At 36.7% G+C, this 16,635-nt stretch overlaps 1 pseudogene; it reads left to right on the forward strand.

The window, feature by feature from the left end:
• The first annotated feature begins 1,086 nt into the window (after nt 1-1,086).
• Nucleotides 1,087-16,635, forward strand: part of LOC120864454 — a 43,617-nt pseudogene continuing 28,068 nt past the window's right edge.

Consider the following 16,635-nt stretch of genomic DNA (forward strand, 5'->3'; position numbering starts at 1 on the left):
ATAATTGGATTTATTACAACTAGAGGAATAAGCTTTGCCAAGATTAACATTCACTGCAAATCAATATTGTCAGAGTTCTGAATTCACTTTAATATTTTGGTAAATTGATTAGCACTGTGTTGTCAAAATCACAGTTTTTTTAAAGCCCCAAAGCAAAGAAAAAATAAGGGTATGGATTAAGATAAAGAAGCTTCTCTATATTTTCAGGTGAATAAGTAACAGAAACAGATTTTCATCTAAATACTGCAGGGTTTACATGTTTTATGTTTATTTTTAAAGGAAAATAAATTTGTTTGAGAGTCATTTGGCAAGTCTGAAATATGGATTCAAACATACATACACACACACACATGCATATACACACACACACATAACATCCAATTTATGAACACCGTTTAAACAGCACACCTGTTCAATTAGAAAGCACCAGCAAAGCAGGTCAGGGCAACACATTTCACTGCATTTGTACAATGGGTGAGCTGCTTAATCAACCCCAATGGTGTTTGTTCCAGTCTAATTGTGGTTTGTGCCAGTTATGAACAGGCTCTGGCTCTTGAGCAAAATTTTTTACCATGAGACTTTTGTACATTATATGCAAACTACTTGTATTATCAGTACTATTTAACATTTGATCTTAATTTATTATGTTTCAAAAATTAGGTTAATGCTCTTGGGGATGTTAATTTTCTAAGCCATTCTGAAATATCAACATCATCCATACATAATACTACATTTTTATAATCAATAGTTTTTCAATTTTCAGTTTTTGCATTTGCTTATAATCTCTGTAATTTAAGAGTTTTTCTTATGCCTCCATAAATGCCTAGCTATATTTTCCTCCTTCCAGTTTCATTTGCATTCCTAGTTTTGGCCATCACTACTTAGTGCAGTCTTTGGATGATATTATCTAGGTGCAAATTGGTCATAGCTTGGGCTTCTTTTTGTTTTCTCACAAATTTCTAAATATATAGATAAAAAGAGAAACTAAGATTCATACTCTTTGACTTTTCTTTGATAACAGAACAATATGGTACTCCAGCCTATGGCATTAGGGTCCTAAAGCCAAACTAGCAGTCAATAAATATCATGAACCACGACCAACCTGAATTTGATTACTCAGTGGTTATGGAGCTGAAACTGAAAGCCTCTAAAAAGAATCCTAAGCTTGTGACATTTACAAAGCTGTTTCTAAAGACAAAACAGGTACGAAAGGTCATGGCAGACTAAGGCTTTGGGGGCCAGGAGGAGGGGGCAATTCATCCGCAGGAAGATTAAAGGATTCAAAGTTTTGAGAACAAAGTTTGTAATTTTCCTGTGTACAAGAGAAGATGTTGTTTGTGATTCATATATCTGCCATGCATCTTAAGTCTGAAAATAAGATGAAGAGAATATAGAATAATTTGCATTTACTTCAGTTCATTCTATCAGGTACTGTTTCCTTCATGCAGTCTATCAATCTTATGGTGAAAGCACGTATTGAGGGGGAAAAAATAGAGACAAAGACAGAAAATGAGGAAGTAGCGCCTGCAGAATAAACTTAAAAATGCTTATTGATAATTTCATATAGTGGATATTTGGGGACTGCTTTGCTAGCATTTATTCCCCATTCTTCCCCGAGGTTGCTGATTATCTTTAGAAAACAATGTGATCCAAGGAAGCAGTCTTGGAATGAGTTCACTAACACAGATCAAGTCAATACGCATAGCTTAGGTCAGTTCCACATCTATTCTTTTCAGCTATTTGCACTAAAAACATTTCACTGTTCTCTATAAAATTGTCTGTACTGTGTTTCTGCTTATATTTTGTAAGCAAATGAATCCTAAATGATCTCTCAATGGAAACCTTTAATAATAGCTAAATTGGGGTTATGGGTGAATAAGCCTTTCCATTTTTGTAACTGTACTACGTAAAACGTGCCACATTCTAAAAATTTTAAGTTCTTGAAATCATCAAAGACTGACTTTAAATAAAGGTACCAATTTTTAGATTACAAAAGTCTTGACATTAATTATCACAAGCTTTTAATTAATGTCTCAAGGAAAGAATAACCATCAGCGTATTAATTAACTGACATTTAAATATATTAGAATAGCATCAATTTTAACATTTATTTTAATTGAAGCCACCTATTTCCATTGTATTAATCAGCACCTGTCATAATTATGCTTTACTGATTTTCACGTTTGTGTTTTTTCAAATAATATACTCATCAATATTTTCACTTTCAATAGTATATTATATACAGCCAATTTCAATTATATATTATACACAGCCATATTTGTATATAATATACGATTTGTATATATGTATATGTAAATGTAAATTAAGTACTTTATGCAATAAATGCAAAGTATCATTTATTTAATAATAAAGCATTGGTCATCACAATACAAAATTATGAAACAAGACTCAGTTTAATTGCTTTTGTAAAAAATACACATATATGAAATCATTTCTTGTTTGTAAGAAAATTACTTAATTTTTTTGGATTCTCAATCTTTTTCTACATAAAGAGTATGGTGGATCATACTTAGTTTCTCTCCAAATTTCAAACTGCATGAAGTAAGGAATAAAAAATCATTATTGTTCCAAAACTTTGTCACCAGAATGAATTCCTCAAGTCAAGGTTAATAGTCAAAATACTTAAAAAATGATAGTTAAACATTTTTACTGGTATTAGTAGTATCTTAAGACTGTTAAATTACAATATGTTTATTTTATTAGAAATTGGTGACAACAAAATAAGAGTTAAGGCTATAGATATTTTTTCAGTAAGCATGTGTATTTTGTCAACAGAATTTTAAGCTAAAGAAAGAGAGTTGAAAAACTATTTAAAAAAGAGTTATACTCTAAATAATAAAAGCTTACTTTACTATTGGCCCATATGCAAAAGCTGTAGTAAAGATGATTAAAAAGGAGAAAAAGGAAACAGTATTTGCATTCATTCTGGTAATAGAATATGAAATTAAAGCATGAAGGGATTAATGTTTTAAAGCTTGACTTGCAGTGATAAAGCTAAGGTATTAGAACAGACAACATAACCGTTACAGGATAGACAAGCAAAGAAAAAGCAGCAAATGCCTTAAAGATGAGCAAGTCAACCTAGAATGGAATTACAAAATGATTAATCAATACAAATGAGAAACTGTACAAGGAAAGAGAGCTTGGTGAGACTTCTTATGGGACTCAACACTGCGGCCGCTTAAAGATAATGAAAGGAGCTGGGCAAAGCCAAAGAAATGCTTTCATTCCATGGCAAAGTCATTTGTGAACAGTTTAAATTACCCTAATCACCTCCCCTCCAGCCGTCAGTAGGCTCTGACTCTTTAGTTATTTAAAAAAAGGAGTTTGGGGAAATGAGTTCTGCGAATCTAAGCTGCAAAATAATTATACACACACCGTTTTAGCATTTTAACAATGCAATCCCAAACATTTGTTCTCATTAGAATGCAAATCGACTCATTTAATAATCCCACAAGAGAATTCCACCACACTCAGCTTAAAAAGCGCAATGGTATTCAAAATATTATTAATAAATGCCAAGTATGGAAAAGCCAGTTTACTTTGCCAACAGCTCAGGCTAGATAAAAGAAATATACTTACATTTCCAATCTTTTTGTGTGTTGTTTTTCTGACCACATTTAGTTTAATTGAAATTTAACAGTTGAACTGGTCTGGGACAGACTTCAAAAAAGAAAAAAAAATCAAGGTGACAATTCCTTCTGTCTGGCACATAAACTTTCATACTCATCACAGAGTTACAGCTTATCATGCAAACCAAAGGCATCCATTTATCCTGAGTAGTGTCTAATTTCATTACTCTAAATTGTTGTTAATTGTCTTAGCCTGTGGCAGACAGGAGACAGTTTAGGATTCAGTTTGTCTTAAGTTGCAAGACTTTGGAACAAATCACCACAGTGTATGAATGTGTTTTCTTTAGCAGGAGTCTTTTGTAAGAATAAAAACTCTTTCAGAAACACAATTTTGACCCCAAACTTAATGATTTTTACACAGTCAGTACTGGAAATTGTGTTATACATAAGCTGCATTATGACATTAAAAAATCCTCCAGAATTATTATTCTTCAGAACTATTATTTTAAAAGAGACTTCTACCCAACTTTTTTCAATTAAGAATATTGCTTCCACATTGAATGGACATTATTTTTGCAAAATTCACCAGTTCACTCATTTTTCATTCATATTTTTATACACGTCACAATCTTATTTTATTTCTATTATTGAATATTTTTCTTTACCTAATTTAATACACTGCTTATATTTGAGCCTGCCTTTCATTGAATCTCAAGGAACTACTAAAACTATAATACTGGTCACTTTTTCTAATTCTAACTGACCATGCACGCAGTAGTAAAGAATTTAAAATTTATGTAGTGGTGGTATTTTTGTTGCTTAGTCGGGATCAACTCTTGCAAACCCATGAACAGTAGCCCACCAGGTTCCTTTTTCCATGGGAATCTCCAGGCAAGAATACTGGAGTGGGTTGGTTGACATTTCCTTTTGCAGGGGATCTTCCTGATCTAGGAATCGAGCTAGCATCTCCTGCTTTGCAGATGGTCTTATGCATTGTAGGCAGATTATTTACTACTGAGCCACTGTGGATTCCCTCAAAATTTATACATGGAGGCAAGTAGCTAAAAAAGTGCTATCCTTCACAGGAGTAATGTCACTTAGAAAATAAAAGAGTGGATTTTCAAACATAAAGGTGGATCCAAATATCTGTTGTGTTCATTCTTTGTGAGGGGTGAGAGTAACGGTGTAGAGGGCATCCCTTTATTGAATCATCAAAACCAGAAATAATTAAATGACTGTGTACAAACATAGAAAAAACAGGATAAATCCTTGAATTATTTCCCCTGTCAACTATGATCAAATGTAAATATGATTCAGTTACAAACTATCAGGCAGAGAGCCAAGTCTGCTAACAAATATACATTCAGACTTTGGCAAGCATACTTGGAATGTAGAACCCACATAGCTTAAATGATTTACTTTACATAAACAGTTATAGACCAGAAAATGTAATCTCAAGGGCAGGTTATGAACTGAATTGTGTTCTTCCAAATTCATACACTGAAGCCTTAACTCCCAATGTAACAGCATTTTGGAGAGCAGTTCAGTTCAGTTCAGTTGCTCAGTCATGTCCGACTCTTTGCGACCCCATGAATCGCAGCACGCCAGGCCTCCCTGTCCATTACCAACTCCCAGAGTTCACTCAGACTCACGTCCATTGAGTCAGTGATGCCATCTAGCCATCTCATCCTCTGTCGTCCCCTTCTCCTCCTGCCCCCAATCCCTCCCAGCATCAGAGTCTTTTCCAATGAGTCAACTCTTCGCATGAGGTGGCCAAAGTATTGGAGTTTCAGCTTTAGCATCATTCCTTCCCAAAGAAATCCCAGGGTTGATCTCTTTCAGAATGGACTGGTTGGATTTCCTTGCAGTCCAAGGGACTCTCAAGAGTCTTCTCCAACACCACAGTTCAAAAGCATCAATTCTTCGGCGCTCAGCCTTCTTCACTGTCCAACTCTCACATCCATACGTGACCACAGGAAAAGCCATAGCCTTGACTAAATGGACCTTAGTTGGCAAAGTAATGTCTCTGCTTTTGAATATGCTATCTAGGTTGGTCATAACATTTCTTCCAAGGAGTATAGGGCCGACCAAAGGTAAGTATGAAATGAGGTCATAAGGGTAGAATCTTAATCCAATATGACTGGTGCCCTTAAAAGAAGAGAAAGAAATATCAGTGAAATGGCCACATGAGGACACAGTAGAAATGTGGCCATCTGCAAACCAAGGATAGAGGCCTCAGGGAAAACCAGACCTGCTAACACTTTGATCTTGGACTTCCAACATCCAGAATAATGGGAAAAATAAATTTACATTGCCTCAGCCACCTACTAATAGAATTTTGTTATGGCAGATCTAGCAAACTAATAGAGGGTGTCATCTCTTCTCATATCTCTTGGGAACCTTCTGTACCTTTCTCAGAATATACACATAGTTTAGCAGAAAGAATTTCTGAAAGATATACTCATGTACATGCAAAGAGAGAGGAAGTCTTTTATTAAATATAGAGTTTATAGTTGTGTTCAAATTAGTAACTTAGGAATCAAAAGATGGAGAACAATTAGGAAAAATTATATTCATCTAAAAAGCAGAGACATCACTTTGTCAACAAAAGTCCATCTAGTCAAGTCTATAGTTTTTCCAGTAGTCGTGTATGGATGTGAGTAAGAGTTGGACTATAAAGAAAGTTGAGCACCGAAGAATTGATGCTTTTGAACAGTGGTGTTGGAGAAGACTCTTGAGAGTCCCTTGGACTGCAAGGAGATCAACCAGTCCATCCTAAAGGAGATCAGTCCTGGGTGTTCATTGGGAGGACTGATGTTGAAGCTGAAGCTCCACTACTTTGGCCACCTGATGTGAAGAGCTGACTCATTAGAAAAGACGCTGATGCTGGGAAAGTTTGAGGGCAGGAGAAGAAGGGGACAACAGAAGATGAGATGGTTGGATGGCATCACTGACTCAATGGACATGGGTTTAGGTAGACTCCAGCAGTTGGTGATGGATAGGGAGGCCTGGTGTGCTGTGGTTCATGGGGTTGCAAAGATGTGGACATGACTGAGCAACTGAACTGAACTGATTTGAGGTAAAGTCTAAAATAAATCATCAAAAGCAGTTGTACTATAATTCCTAGGTTGAATGTGGCTTAGCAGTAAAAGAATCTGCCTGCAATGCAGGAGACATACAGGAGACGCACAGAAGATATGGGTCCAATTGCTGGGTCAAGAAGATACCCTGGAAAAGGAAATGGCAGCCCAGTATTCTTGCTTGGAAGATCTTATGGACAGAGGATTCTGGGGGGTACAGTCCATGGGGTCTCAAAGAGTCGGATAAGACTTAGAGACTAAACAGCAACAACAATATTACATTTGTTCCTTGGTTCTTCTGAACATCAGATATGGAGTAAGCTAAGACTAATCCCACTTAGGGAGAAGGCTAAGAATAGAGAATAAAAGAACATGCAATACATCTTTTTTTTGTCAACCAATAGCAGACTATCATTGTAATGTAACCAACCTATAGCAAAAGCAAGAGCAATTCTTCTAATCTATTGAAGCCAGAGGAATAAGATGGTCTCCAACAGGAATCACTAGGATAACTCTCCTACACGGTAATTGATGGGTACCAATATTCAGTCTCACTGCAAGCTACTGACAATCAGCTAGTGTCTGAATATTAATATCAACCCAGCTGTTAAAACACTCAGATCCTTTTCCTCTTATTTTCTCTCCAATAGAGGATATTTAGATGAAAGTAAAAGGAAAGATGCTACCACAGTGTTGTCCTGGGGGCTAGCAATTTTCAAAGTATAAGTAAATATAGATAAAGCTGATGGACAGGTACTGATTTATTTTGAGGAGCACAGTATTTTAGAATTAAATTCTTTCTAGATGCATTTCTGTGTTACATATACACCTGAGACCTCTATTCATTGGGAATGGAGAAAGACAATTTTCAAAGACTTTTAGAAGGGAGGATGAGAATAAGTCCTAGAAGAAAACTCTCAAAAAGCATTGAATGACAGATGGTCATAGTGAAAAAGGAAGGAATGATCAAAGGCAAACTGCCCACTGTGAATTTGCTTTGTTTGCCTGTGATTTCAAACAAAACACTCTCAGGGTTGTAAGAAAATAAAATGGTTGTTGGTAATTGGAGGATACCCTGAACTGCTGTGCCACAAAGATGAGAGCAATGAGATTGCTTTCAGAAAGCTAAACTGCACGCAGCACCTCCTTGAAGTATTCTTACTAAATCCTGAACCCAACCATGTTTCTAGAGCTAACATCCATTAACAAGAAATACAAGGGAAGGAGAACACAGTAAAAAAGCACCACAAGAAGGCAAAGAGAAAAAAGGAGAACATGAGATGAAGGAAATATTGTTAACTTTGATAGATGGCCTAAAGGCACTGGGATAATCAATCTTATAAAATTATATTCCTGTTTAGAGATGTACATTGAAATATATAAGGCTTAATTATCATGATATTTGGAAAATTTTTTGAAAATGTTTCAGTAAAAGTGAGAAAACATAATACATGAAGCTAATGTGATAAAATCTTGATAATTCTGAATCTGGGTAATGAGTACAGAAGCATTGATTGTTCTAGGGCTTTTTCTTTAACATTTTAATTTTTCTCATAATAAAGAAGAAGCACATTAGGCTGAGAGAGTGATATATAATGAATCAGTGTGAAGTTTTACAAATTCACTGGAGGAAGGCTGAATAGTTTCCAGGCCAAGCAGAATTCTCTGTATGCTGATGGGATGGGCTATCAGACTGAACGAATACGCCACTCTTCTGTAAGGTCAGAGAGTTAAAAGGAGTCACAGAAGCAAATACTTGTCTCGCCAATTATTAAGACAGCAGGAAGTCGTCAACATTGGATTCTGAATATTTCTTGCCCCAAGGACAAGATGGTTTCTATACTGAAATAACTAAAGGACAGAGGCATCAAACTGGGTCTTATTTGATACAACAATATCTTTTTTTTAATGTCTTAATTAGTTGGCAACATTTAAAAGTTAGATTATTTCACATAAACATCCTTTGTTTAAAAAAAAAAAATCATGTCGACTTGGTTCTATTGTCTGATGTGGTCATTCCGTAAGACTAACGATCCACTGATCCTTCAGATATGGACCATGCACCCTCCAATCTCCATGAATGGGTAACAATTCATGATAGTATCACTTCCGTGTTAGACACTATTATTCTGGCTCCTGTATGCATTCAGTTTTGTAACACCTGATATGCTGTGTTCAGTACTCTTCCGATAAGACCATTCATTACACATGGGATGAAACAACTGTTGAGGCTTTGTGCATCAAATACTACTTAACATTTGTTCATAATGCTCCATGTTTTTGACTCCAAACTCACCAAGCAATCTAGACATTCTCATGGAGAACTGTGGGCAGGGTGTGAAAGTGCAGTACATGTACATTCATAGAGTTGAATCTCAGTTCTTTTTTCCCTGACCTCAAACCCTTTATGTCTAAGTTTACTAATCACTAACAAGTTGGTTTTAGAAAAGGCAGAGGAACCAGAGATCAAATTGCCAACATTCGCTGGATCATGCAAAAAGCAAGAGAGTTCCAGAAAAACATCTATTTCTGCTTTATTGACTAGCCAAAGCCTTTGACTGTGTGGATCACAATAAACTGTGGAAAATTCTGAAAGAGATGGGAATAGCAGACCACCTGACCTGCCTCTTGAGAAATCTGTATGCAGGCCAGGAAGCAACAGTTAGAACTGGACATGGAACAAAGACTGGCTCCAAACAGGAAAAGGAGTATGTCAAGGCTGTATATTGTCACCCTGCTTATTTAACTTCTATGCAGAATACATCATGAGAAATGCTGGACTGGAAGAAACACAAGCTGCAATCAAGATTGCTGGGAGAAATATCAATAACCTCAGATATGCAGATGACACCACCCTTATGACAGAAAGTGAAGAGGAACTAAAAAGCCTCTTGATGAAAGTGAAAGAGGGGAGTGAAAAAATGGGCTTAAAGCTCAACATTCAGAAAACGAAGATCATGGCATCTGGTCCCATCACTTCATGGGAAATAGATGGGGAAACAGTAGAAACAGTGTCAGACTTGATTTTTGGGGGCTCCAAAGTCACTGCAGATGTGACTGCAGCCATGAAATTAAAAGACACTTACTCCTTGAAAGAGAAGTTATGACCAACCTAGATAGCATATTGAAAAGCAGAGACATTACTTTGCCGACTAAGGTCCGTCTAGTCAAGGCTATGGTTTTTCCTGTGGTCATGTATGGATGAGAGAGTTGGACTGTGAAGAAGGCTGAGCGCTGAAGAATTGATGCTTTTGAACTGTGGTGTTGGAGAAGACTCTTGAGAGTCCCTTGGACTGCAAGGAGATCCAACCAGTTCATTCTGAAGGAGATCAACCCTGGGATTTCTTTGGAAGCAATGATGCTAAAGCTGAAACTCCAGTACTTTGGCCACCTCATGTGAAGAGTTAACTCATTGGAAAAGACTCTGATGCTGGGAGGGATTGGGGGCAGGAGAAGGGGATGACCGAGGATGAGATGGCTGGATGGCATCACTGACTCGATGGACGCGAGTCTGAGTGAACTCCAGGAGTCGGTGATGGACAGGGAGGCCTGGCGTGCTGTGATTCATGGGGTCGCAAAGAGTCGGACACGACTGAGCGACTGAACTGAACTGAACTGAACATGGGGTTAATAAATTTTGATGGTCATAAAGTTGTTTTAAATATTAATTAAATAAAGCATTTAGTTCAATGATTGGCATATCTTAAAAACAGTAGCTGTTGTTTCTCTTACTAGAAGTATAATAGTAATGGTACTGGTATTTCATGCGATTTGAGTATTTTTTAGCCTATGACAGTGAGGTCTTGTGGCAAGTGAGTAAAATGTTTCTAAGGTATGATTGAACTTTCCTTGTTATTTGACTGTAGAAGGAGAAGAGATTGATAAGGCAAAAATGATGTGTGTCAGTTATCGACTTATTTAGTTGCTTAGCTTAGTTCCACAACTCTTCTTCTTGGCACAATTCAGTTCGATCCTGTAAACATTTCTCCTTCAGCAGCTGGCCCAATTTTTGACTAATAGTATTGGAGAGACACTACAACATGAAGAGGCTTCTCTTCCTTTAATGCACTTAATATGCTGCTTTTTTGCCCCCACAACAGATGGAGTTGACAGCCAATGGTGTGTAGTCTCCAGTGAGTTGTTCCAGCATACTGTCAGGAAGTCTTCCAGTAAGTTTTGGTGGCAGCCCAGAAGGATGCTTCCCAGAAAACGTCAGTATCCTGGTGGGAGTCTTCATTGTTAGTGCTTCCAGCAGGCCAAAAGTATCCTAGGGACTCTAGTATGGTTCTTTGGTTTTATCTGCTGGCAGTACTGGCCTACAGCACCTCAGCAACCATTTCTATCATTCAAAGGACCTCAGTTACATCTCTTGGAATGAGGTTTGAACCTCAGCTTTGGGAGGATACCGACCTCCTCCAACGTGGTTCCTTCCTCAGCTGCTCTCTCTTAGCATTTGAGGTAATAGCTGATCCCTACATCTGCTATTCCTACATTCTTGGGACTTTAGACCTCTTGGAAAATAATTCCTTGTCACTGGTTAACAATTTTTATTTTTTTGGTCAATTTTCCCTTCGTATTACTATCTTGGTGCCTGTTACCTTACTGGACCCTAACTGAAGTAGTTAGTATTCACAGGAGTGTCTCGATAGATATATCAAGAACAATTTATACCTATATCTGTACCTATAAATATAGTTATATCTCTATCTATGTCTGTTGTTTAGATCCACCTAGCATCCCTGTTCAGTTACTCTGGTAATGCTTATTTCACATCCTTGGAGAACTAACTTCTTCCCAACATTTGTGGTCCTGAAGTAAATAAAAATCATAGTCCTTCAGTCCTATCTTCCCCTCCCAAGTCCCTGTCTTCCCTTCATGTGGTAAACATATGAAATAGACTAGATAAATCATAGTAGTTCATCTATATTGATTCATCCTGAGATGTCTTCTGATCCAATTTAGGGAAATCATAGTTTGGATTTACTTATCTATTTTTGGCTTAAGGGGAGAGACACATTTCTCTTTCCTCTTGCATTATCAAATCAAAAGATGTGAAATGCCTTCCTCCAACCTCTCCAGAAGTAAAATAAGACCCAAATTGAGAGAACTAGAGGAAAGCAAAAAACAGCAAGTGAATTGTGAGAGAGCTTGAGAGAAAAAAAGGAAAAGAAAAGAGCCAGATTCTAGGCCAATAGCATTATTAAAAATCATGAATTTCCTGAGTCAGTTTTGACATTAGGACTTAACATTGGCATGAATCAACTTTTTGTTTTGTTTTATTTTGTATAGTATTTGTGTTGTTGCAATAAAGGAGTCAGAACCAGTCTCACTGTCAATAAATTGAGATCATATGCTATCTCAATATCATGGTGATGTTAGTTTTTCTTTGAGCTTATATTTCATGGCATGCCAACCAATGGTATTGAGAAAAAAAAAAACTTGGTATTCAATACAAAGAACTATATCCAAATGAATTTTTCATAGCCAAACATTTGTATTTCTAGGTGTTCTTTTAATTTGTTTACATTTATTGTGCAATATGAGAACCTTCCTGAAGACATCTCTGAAAAACTAATGTCCACTTCTTGCTAGAATCCTTCCAGATAAAGGGAACTCTGGAGACCAAATCAGTTATTGAAGTTAGTTTTAAATACAGTTTTTTAAATAATGTGGTCACTTTCTCTAACTATTGTATCACTTCCAATTATTCACTATTTCTACCCCTGTGCTATATAAAAAAAGTATTATAAGTAGCTTTTCAATTAAAAGTTGGATAGCTAAAGAACTCACTGAATGTCATCAAAGTTTACTCAAAAGTTATCTACTTTCTACCTACCCAGATTCACAAACTTTTTATAGTCTTTCCAAAGCATTTTTAGTTAAAAAATTAAACTCTACACCATTTTTGAGTTATAATTAGTGTATAATGAAATGCACAGATATAAAGCAAAGAGCTTGAGTCATTTTGACAAATTCATCCTTGTCCTATACCCAATAAAGATAGAGGACATTTCTATAATCTCAGTTACTTAATGCCTTTTGCAATTAATGTTTATCATACTCAGAAAATACTATTGTAATTACTAGCAGTGTAAGATATCAGTTTTCCCATATTTAAACACCACATAATGCAATCATACTATTTAGATTCTGAATTCTTCCATTCAACATGATGTTTTGGAAATCCATCCATGTTATTACATGCATGTATAATATTGCTAAACACTATTTTATTATATGAATATATAACTCTTTTGTTATCCATTCTCCTATTTGTGGACATTTTTTTATGCTATAGTTGTTCACTGTTAGGGATAAACCTGCCTTGAACACTTTTGTATGCAAGTTTTGGGGCATTTCAATTTCATTTTTCTTGGATAAATCCTCACAAGTAAAAATTACTAGTTCATTGAAGAGAAACATGCAAATATTATATGAGAATTGTAGTTGCTCCACCTCCACGGAAACATCTGGCATTGGTCTTCTCAGTTTTATTCATTCTGTTAAATACGTAGCAGTGTCTCATTGTAATTTTACTTTGCATTTCACTAATAAGGCTGTTGAAAGTCTTGTATGTGAATTTCCTCTTGTGCTAATTGTGTCTACGAATCTTTTGTCAAGTTTTATTTTTTATTGGCCTGTTACCTTTATTATTTAGTCATGAACTTCACTGTATATTCTAAATATGCCTTTTGTCAGATACACGCATTGCCAGTGTTTATCAGTATATAAATTGTATTTTCATTGTCTTGTGTTTGTGAGAAAATTATTTAAATTTTGATAAAGAAATATTCATTTTAGGCTTTTTTAAATGGCTAGTGCTTTTTGTGTACAATCTAAGAAATCTTTTCCAGTCTTAAACATCATTTTCAAAAGAAAAGATATTTATTGTTTGGGTCTATAATATATCTCAAATTAATTATTGTTTATGGAGCAATACAGGGGTTGAAGTTACTTATTTTCACACATCTACCTAGTTTCAGCATGGTTTATTGAAAGGACTATATTTTCCACCATTAAGCTGTTTTGGTGTCTTTCTCAAAAAACAGTTGAGCGCTATATTAGAGATTTTGTTCCAGACTTTGTATCCTGCTTCATTTCATAAGCATGAGAGACATCATTATGTTTCCATAGAAAGGGTCCTGTGCCCTTACCTACTCCTTGTCTTCACCAACAAGATGGGACAAAAGCAGAAATCACAGGCAGTTTCAGATGCATAACAGCAGAGAGAAATTGTGTTTCACTCACCAGTTAAAAATTGGCATCAGTATTTATAGTGGTGAATAGAGAGAGTGATGTGACGTAGTGGAGATGGCTGGTGTAGGAGCATGTCCAGGTAAAGATAGTTTAAAGCATTTCTGTGCCTCCAACAAAGAACATGAGTTTGAGCAATGAACATGAGTTTGAGCAAAACTCGACGGACATGAGTTTGAGCCAGCTCCAGGAATTGGTGATGGACAGGGAAGCCTGGCATGCTGCAGTCCATGGAGTCACAAAGAGTCGGACCTGACTGAGCAACTGAACTGACTGATGTACCTCCAACAGAGGATTCGGATGTTCCCATCCCTCTCTAAGAGATCCGAGGCAGCAGCTGAGGAGAAAAGCTGTAGCCCTGCACAGTCCCCAGGGTCACTAACGGGAGATTACAGTCACCATCACTGCTCACTAGACAAGGGTACAGATAGCTCAGAGGAAACACCTTAGCAGACAACGCCTTCCAAGTACCACATACCCCCTTCCAATATTTCCATGGCAACGGATACGCCTTCTAGACCTGAGACTCAACCAGGTAGAAACGGAAAGGTAGAGCTTCCATCGTGGCTGAGAAGACTCGGAATTACTGGGTTATTCTTGAGTTGACAAAGTAATGTCATTTTCCTTTATGTTGATTTTCATTTTGCTTATAATAAATATGAACTTGAGAGTTTAAAAAAAAAGAGCAAGGAGGTTCTCTTTTCTTTTAATAAAATTTACAATTTGAGAAATTCATGTTAAATGAAATTTTAATTTGGAAATCTGGCATCTTTCATATAAAAACAGAAGTGCGGTATATAAGAAAAAAATCAATGGGGAGTCAAAATACTTTAACACAGTCTTAGTTTTGCTACTTTTTAGCTAAGCACTACTGGGAAAACATCTTTAAACTTCATTATTTTCTTTACATTGCTTTTTTAAATATCAGAATTATTTATTAAATCTCTAGAATATACCAAGCACCCTGATATGCTATTTATAGTACATGTAAATTTTAATTTATAAAGCAGTCCAGAGAGATTGGTATCACGTTATTTCCATTTTACGAAGAGGAAGGAACATTTAACCTTTCATTGAAAGGCAAAACCGTAGTCACATTTCTGTCTCAGAAGGTTGTATGTGTCTCATTGTATGTGACAATGCATATGAACATGTTCCACACATCAAAGAGCCAAATCCTTGCGATCATTATTATTATTTATAATCTCAGGGTTCTTCAAATTGATTTCTATTTCTCTTTTCTGGATTCATTACTCTACCATACCCCTTAGCAGCAACTACAATTTATTTGCTATCCTTTATGCAAACTGTTTGACTCACCTATATCCATACGTATGAATACAGTTTTTCCTTCATCTGGAATTAGAGAAACTTAAGAGCGACTGAACTGAACTGATCTAAAATGAAGCCCATTCTGCTGGATCATTGAAAAAGCAAGAGAGTTCCAGAAAAACATCTATTTCTACTTTATTGACTATGCCAAAGCCTTTGACTGTGTGGATCACAATAAACTGTGGAAAATTCTGAAAGAGATGGGAATACCAGACCACCTGACCTGCCTCTTGAGAAACCTGTATGCAGGTCAGGAAGCAATAGTTAGAATTGGACATGGAACAACAGATTAGTTCCAAATGGGAAAAGGAGTACGTCAAGGCTGTATATTGTCACCCTGCTTATTTAACTTCTATGCAGAGTACATCATGAGAAACTCTGGACTGGAAGAAACACAAGCTGGAATCAAGATTGCTGGGAGAAATATGAATAACCTCAGATATGCAGATGACACCACCTTATGGCAGAAAGTGAAGAGGAACTAAAAAGCCTCTTGTTGAAAGTGAAAGAGGAGAGTGAAAAAATTGGCTTAAAGCTCAACATTCAGAAAACGAAGGTCATGGCATCTGGTCCCATCACTTCACGGGAAATAGATGGGGAAACAGTGGAAACAGTGTCAGACTTTATTTTTGGGGCTCCAACATCACTGCAAATGGTGATTACAGCCATGAAATTAAAAGACACTTACTCCTTGAAAGAAAAGTTATGACCAGCCTAGATAGCATATTCAAAAGCAGAGACATTACTTTGTCAACAAAGGTCCATCTAGTCAAGGCTATGGTTTTCCAGTGGTCATGTACGGATGTGAGAGTTGGACTGTGAAGAAAGCTGAGCACTGAAGAATTGATGCGTTTGAACTGTGATGTTGGGAAAGACTCTTGAGAGTCCCTTGGACTGCAAGGAGATCCAACAAGTTCATTCTAAAGGAGATCAGCCCTGGGTGTTCTTTGGAAGGACTGATGCTAAAGCTGAAACTCCAATACTTTGGCCAACTCATGTAAAGGGTTGACTCTTTGGAAAAGACTCTGATGCTGTGAGGGATTGGAGACAGGACAAAAAGGGGATGACAGAGGATGAGATGGCTGGATGGCATCACCAACTCGATGGACATGAGTTTGGGTGAACTCCAGGAGTTGGTGATGGACAGGGAGGCCTGGTTTGCTGCAATTCATGGGGTCACAGAGTTGGACACAACTGAGCGACTGAACTCAAGTGAAGCCTATTTGAACTCAGGTGGCCTCCTGTTTGAAAATGCAGCTAAAAACCAGCCATGTCTAGAATTTCTTCTGTGAAGACCTCTACCCATCTCCATTTTGTATTTCCTCCTCTCTTTTGGCCTACGTGCATTTAGGATATACTCTATGTATGCATTTCTC

Source organism: Oryx dammah, unplaced genomic scaffold (genome assembly GCF_014754425.2).
Source record: "Oryx dammah isolate SB20612 unplaced genomic scaffold, SCBI_Odam_1.1 HiC_scaffold_5, whole genome shotgun sequence".
NCBI classification, from domain to species: Eukaryota; Metazoa; Chordata; class Mammalia; order Artiodactyla; family Bovidae; genus Oryx; species Oryx dammah.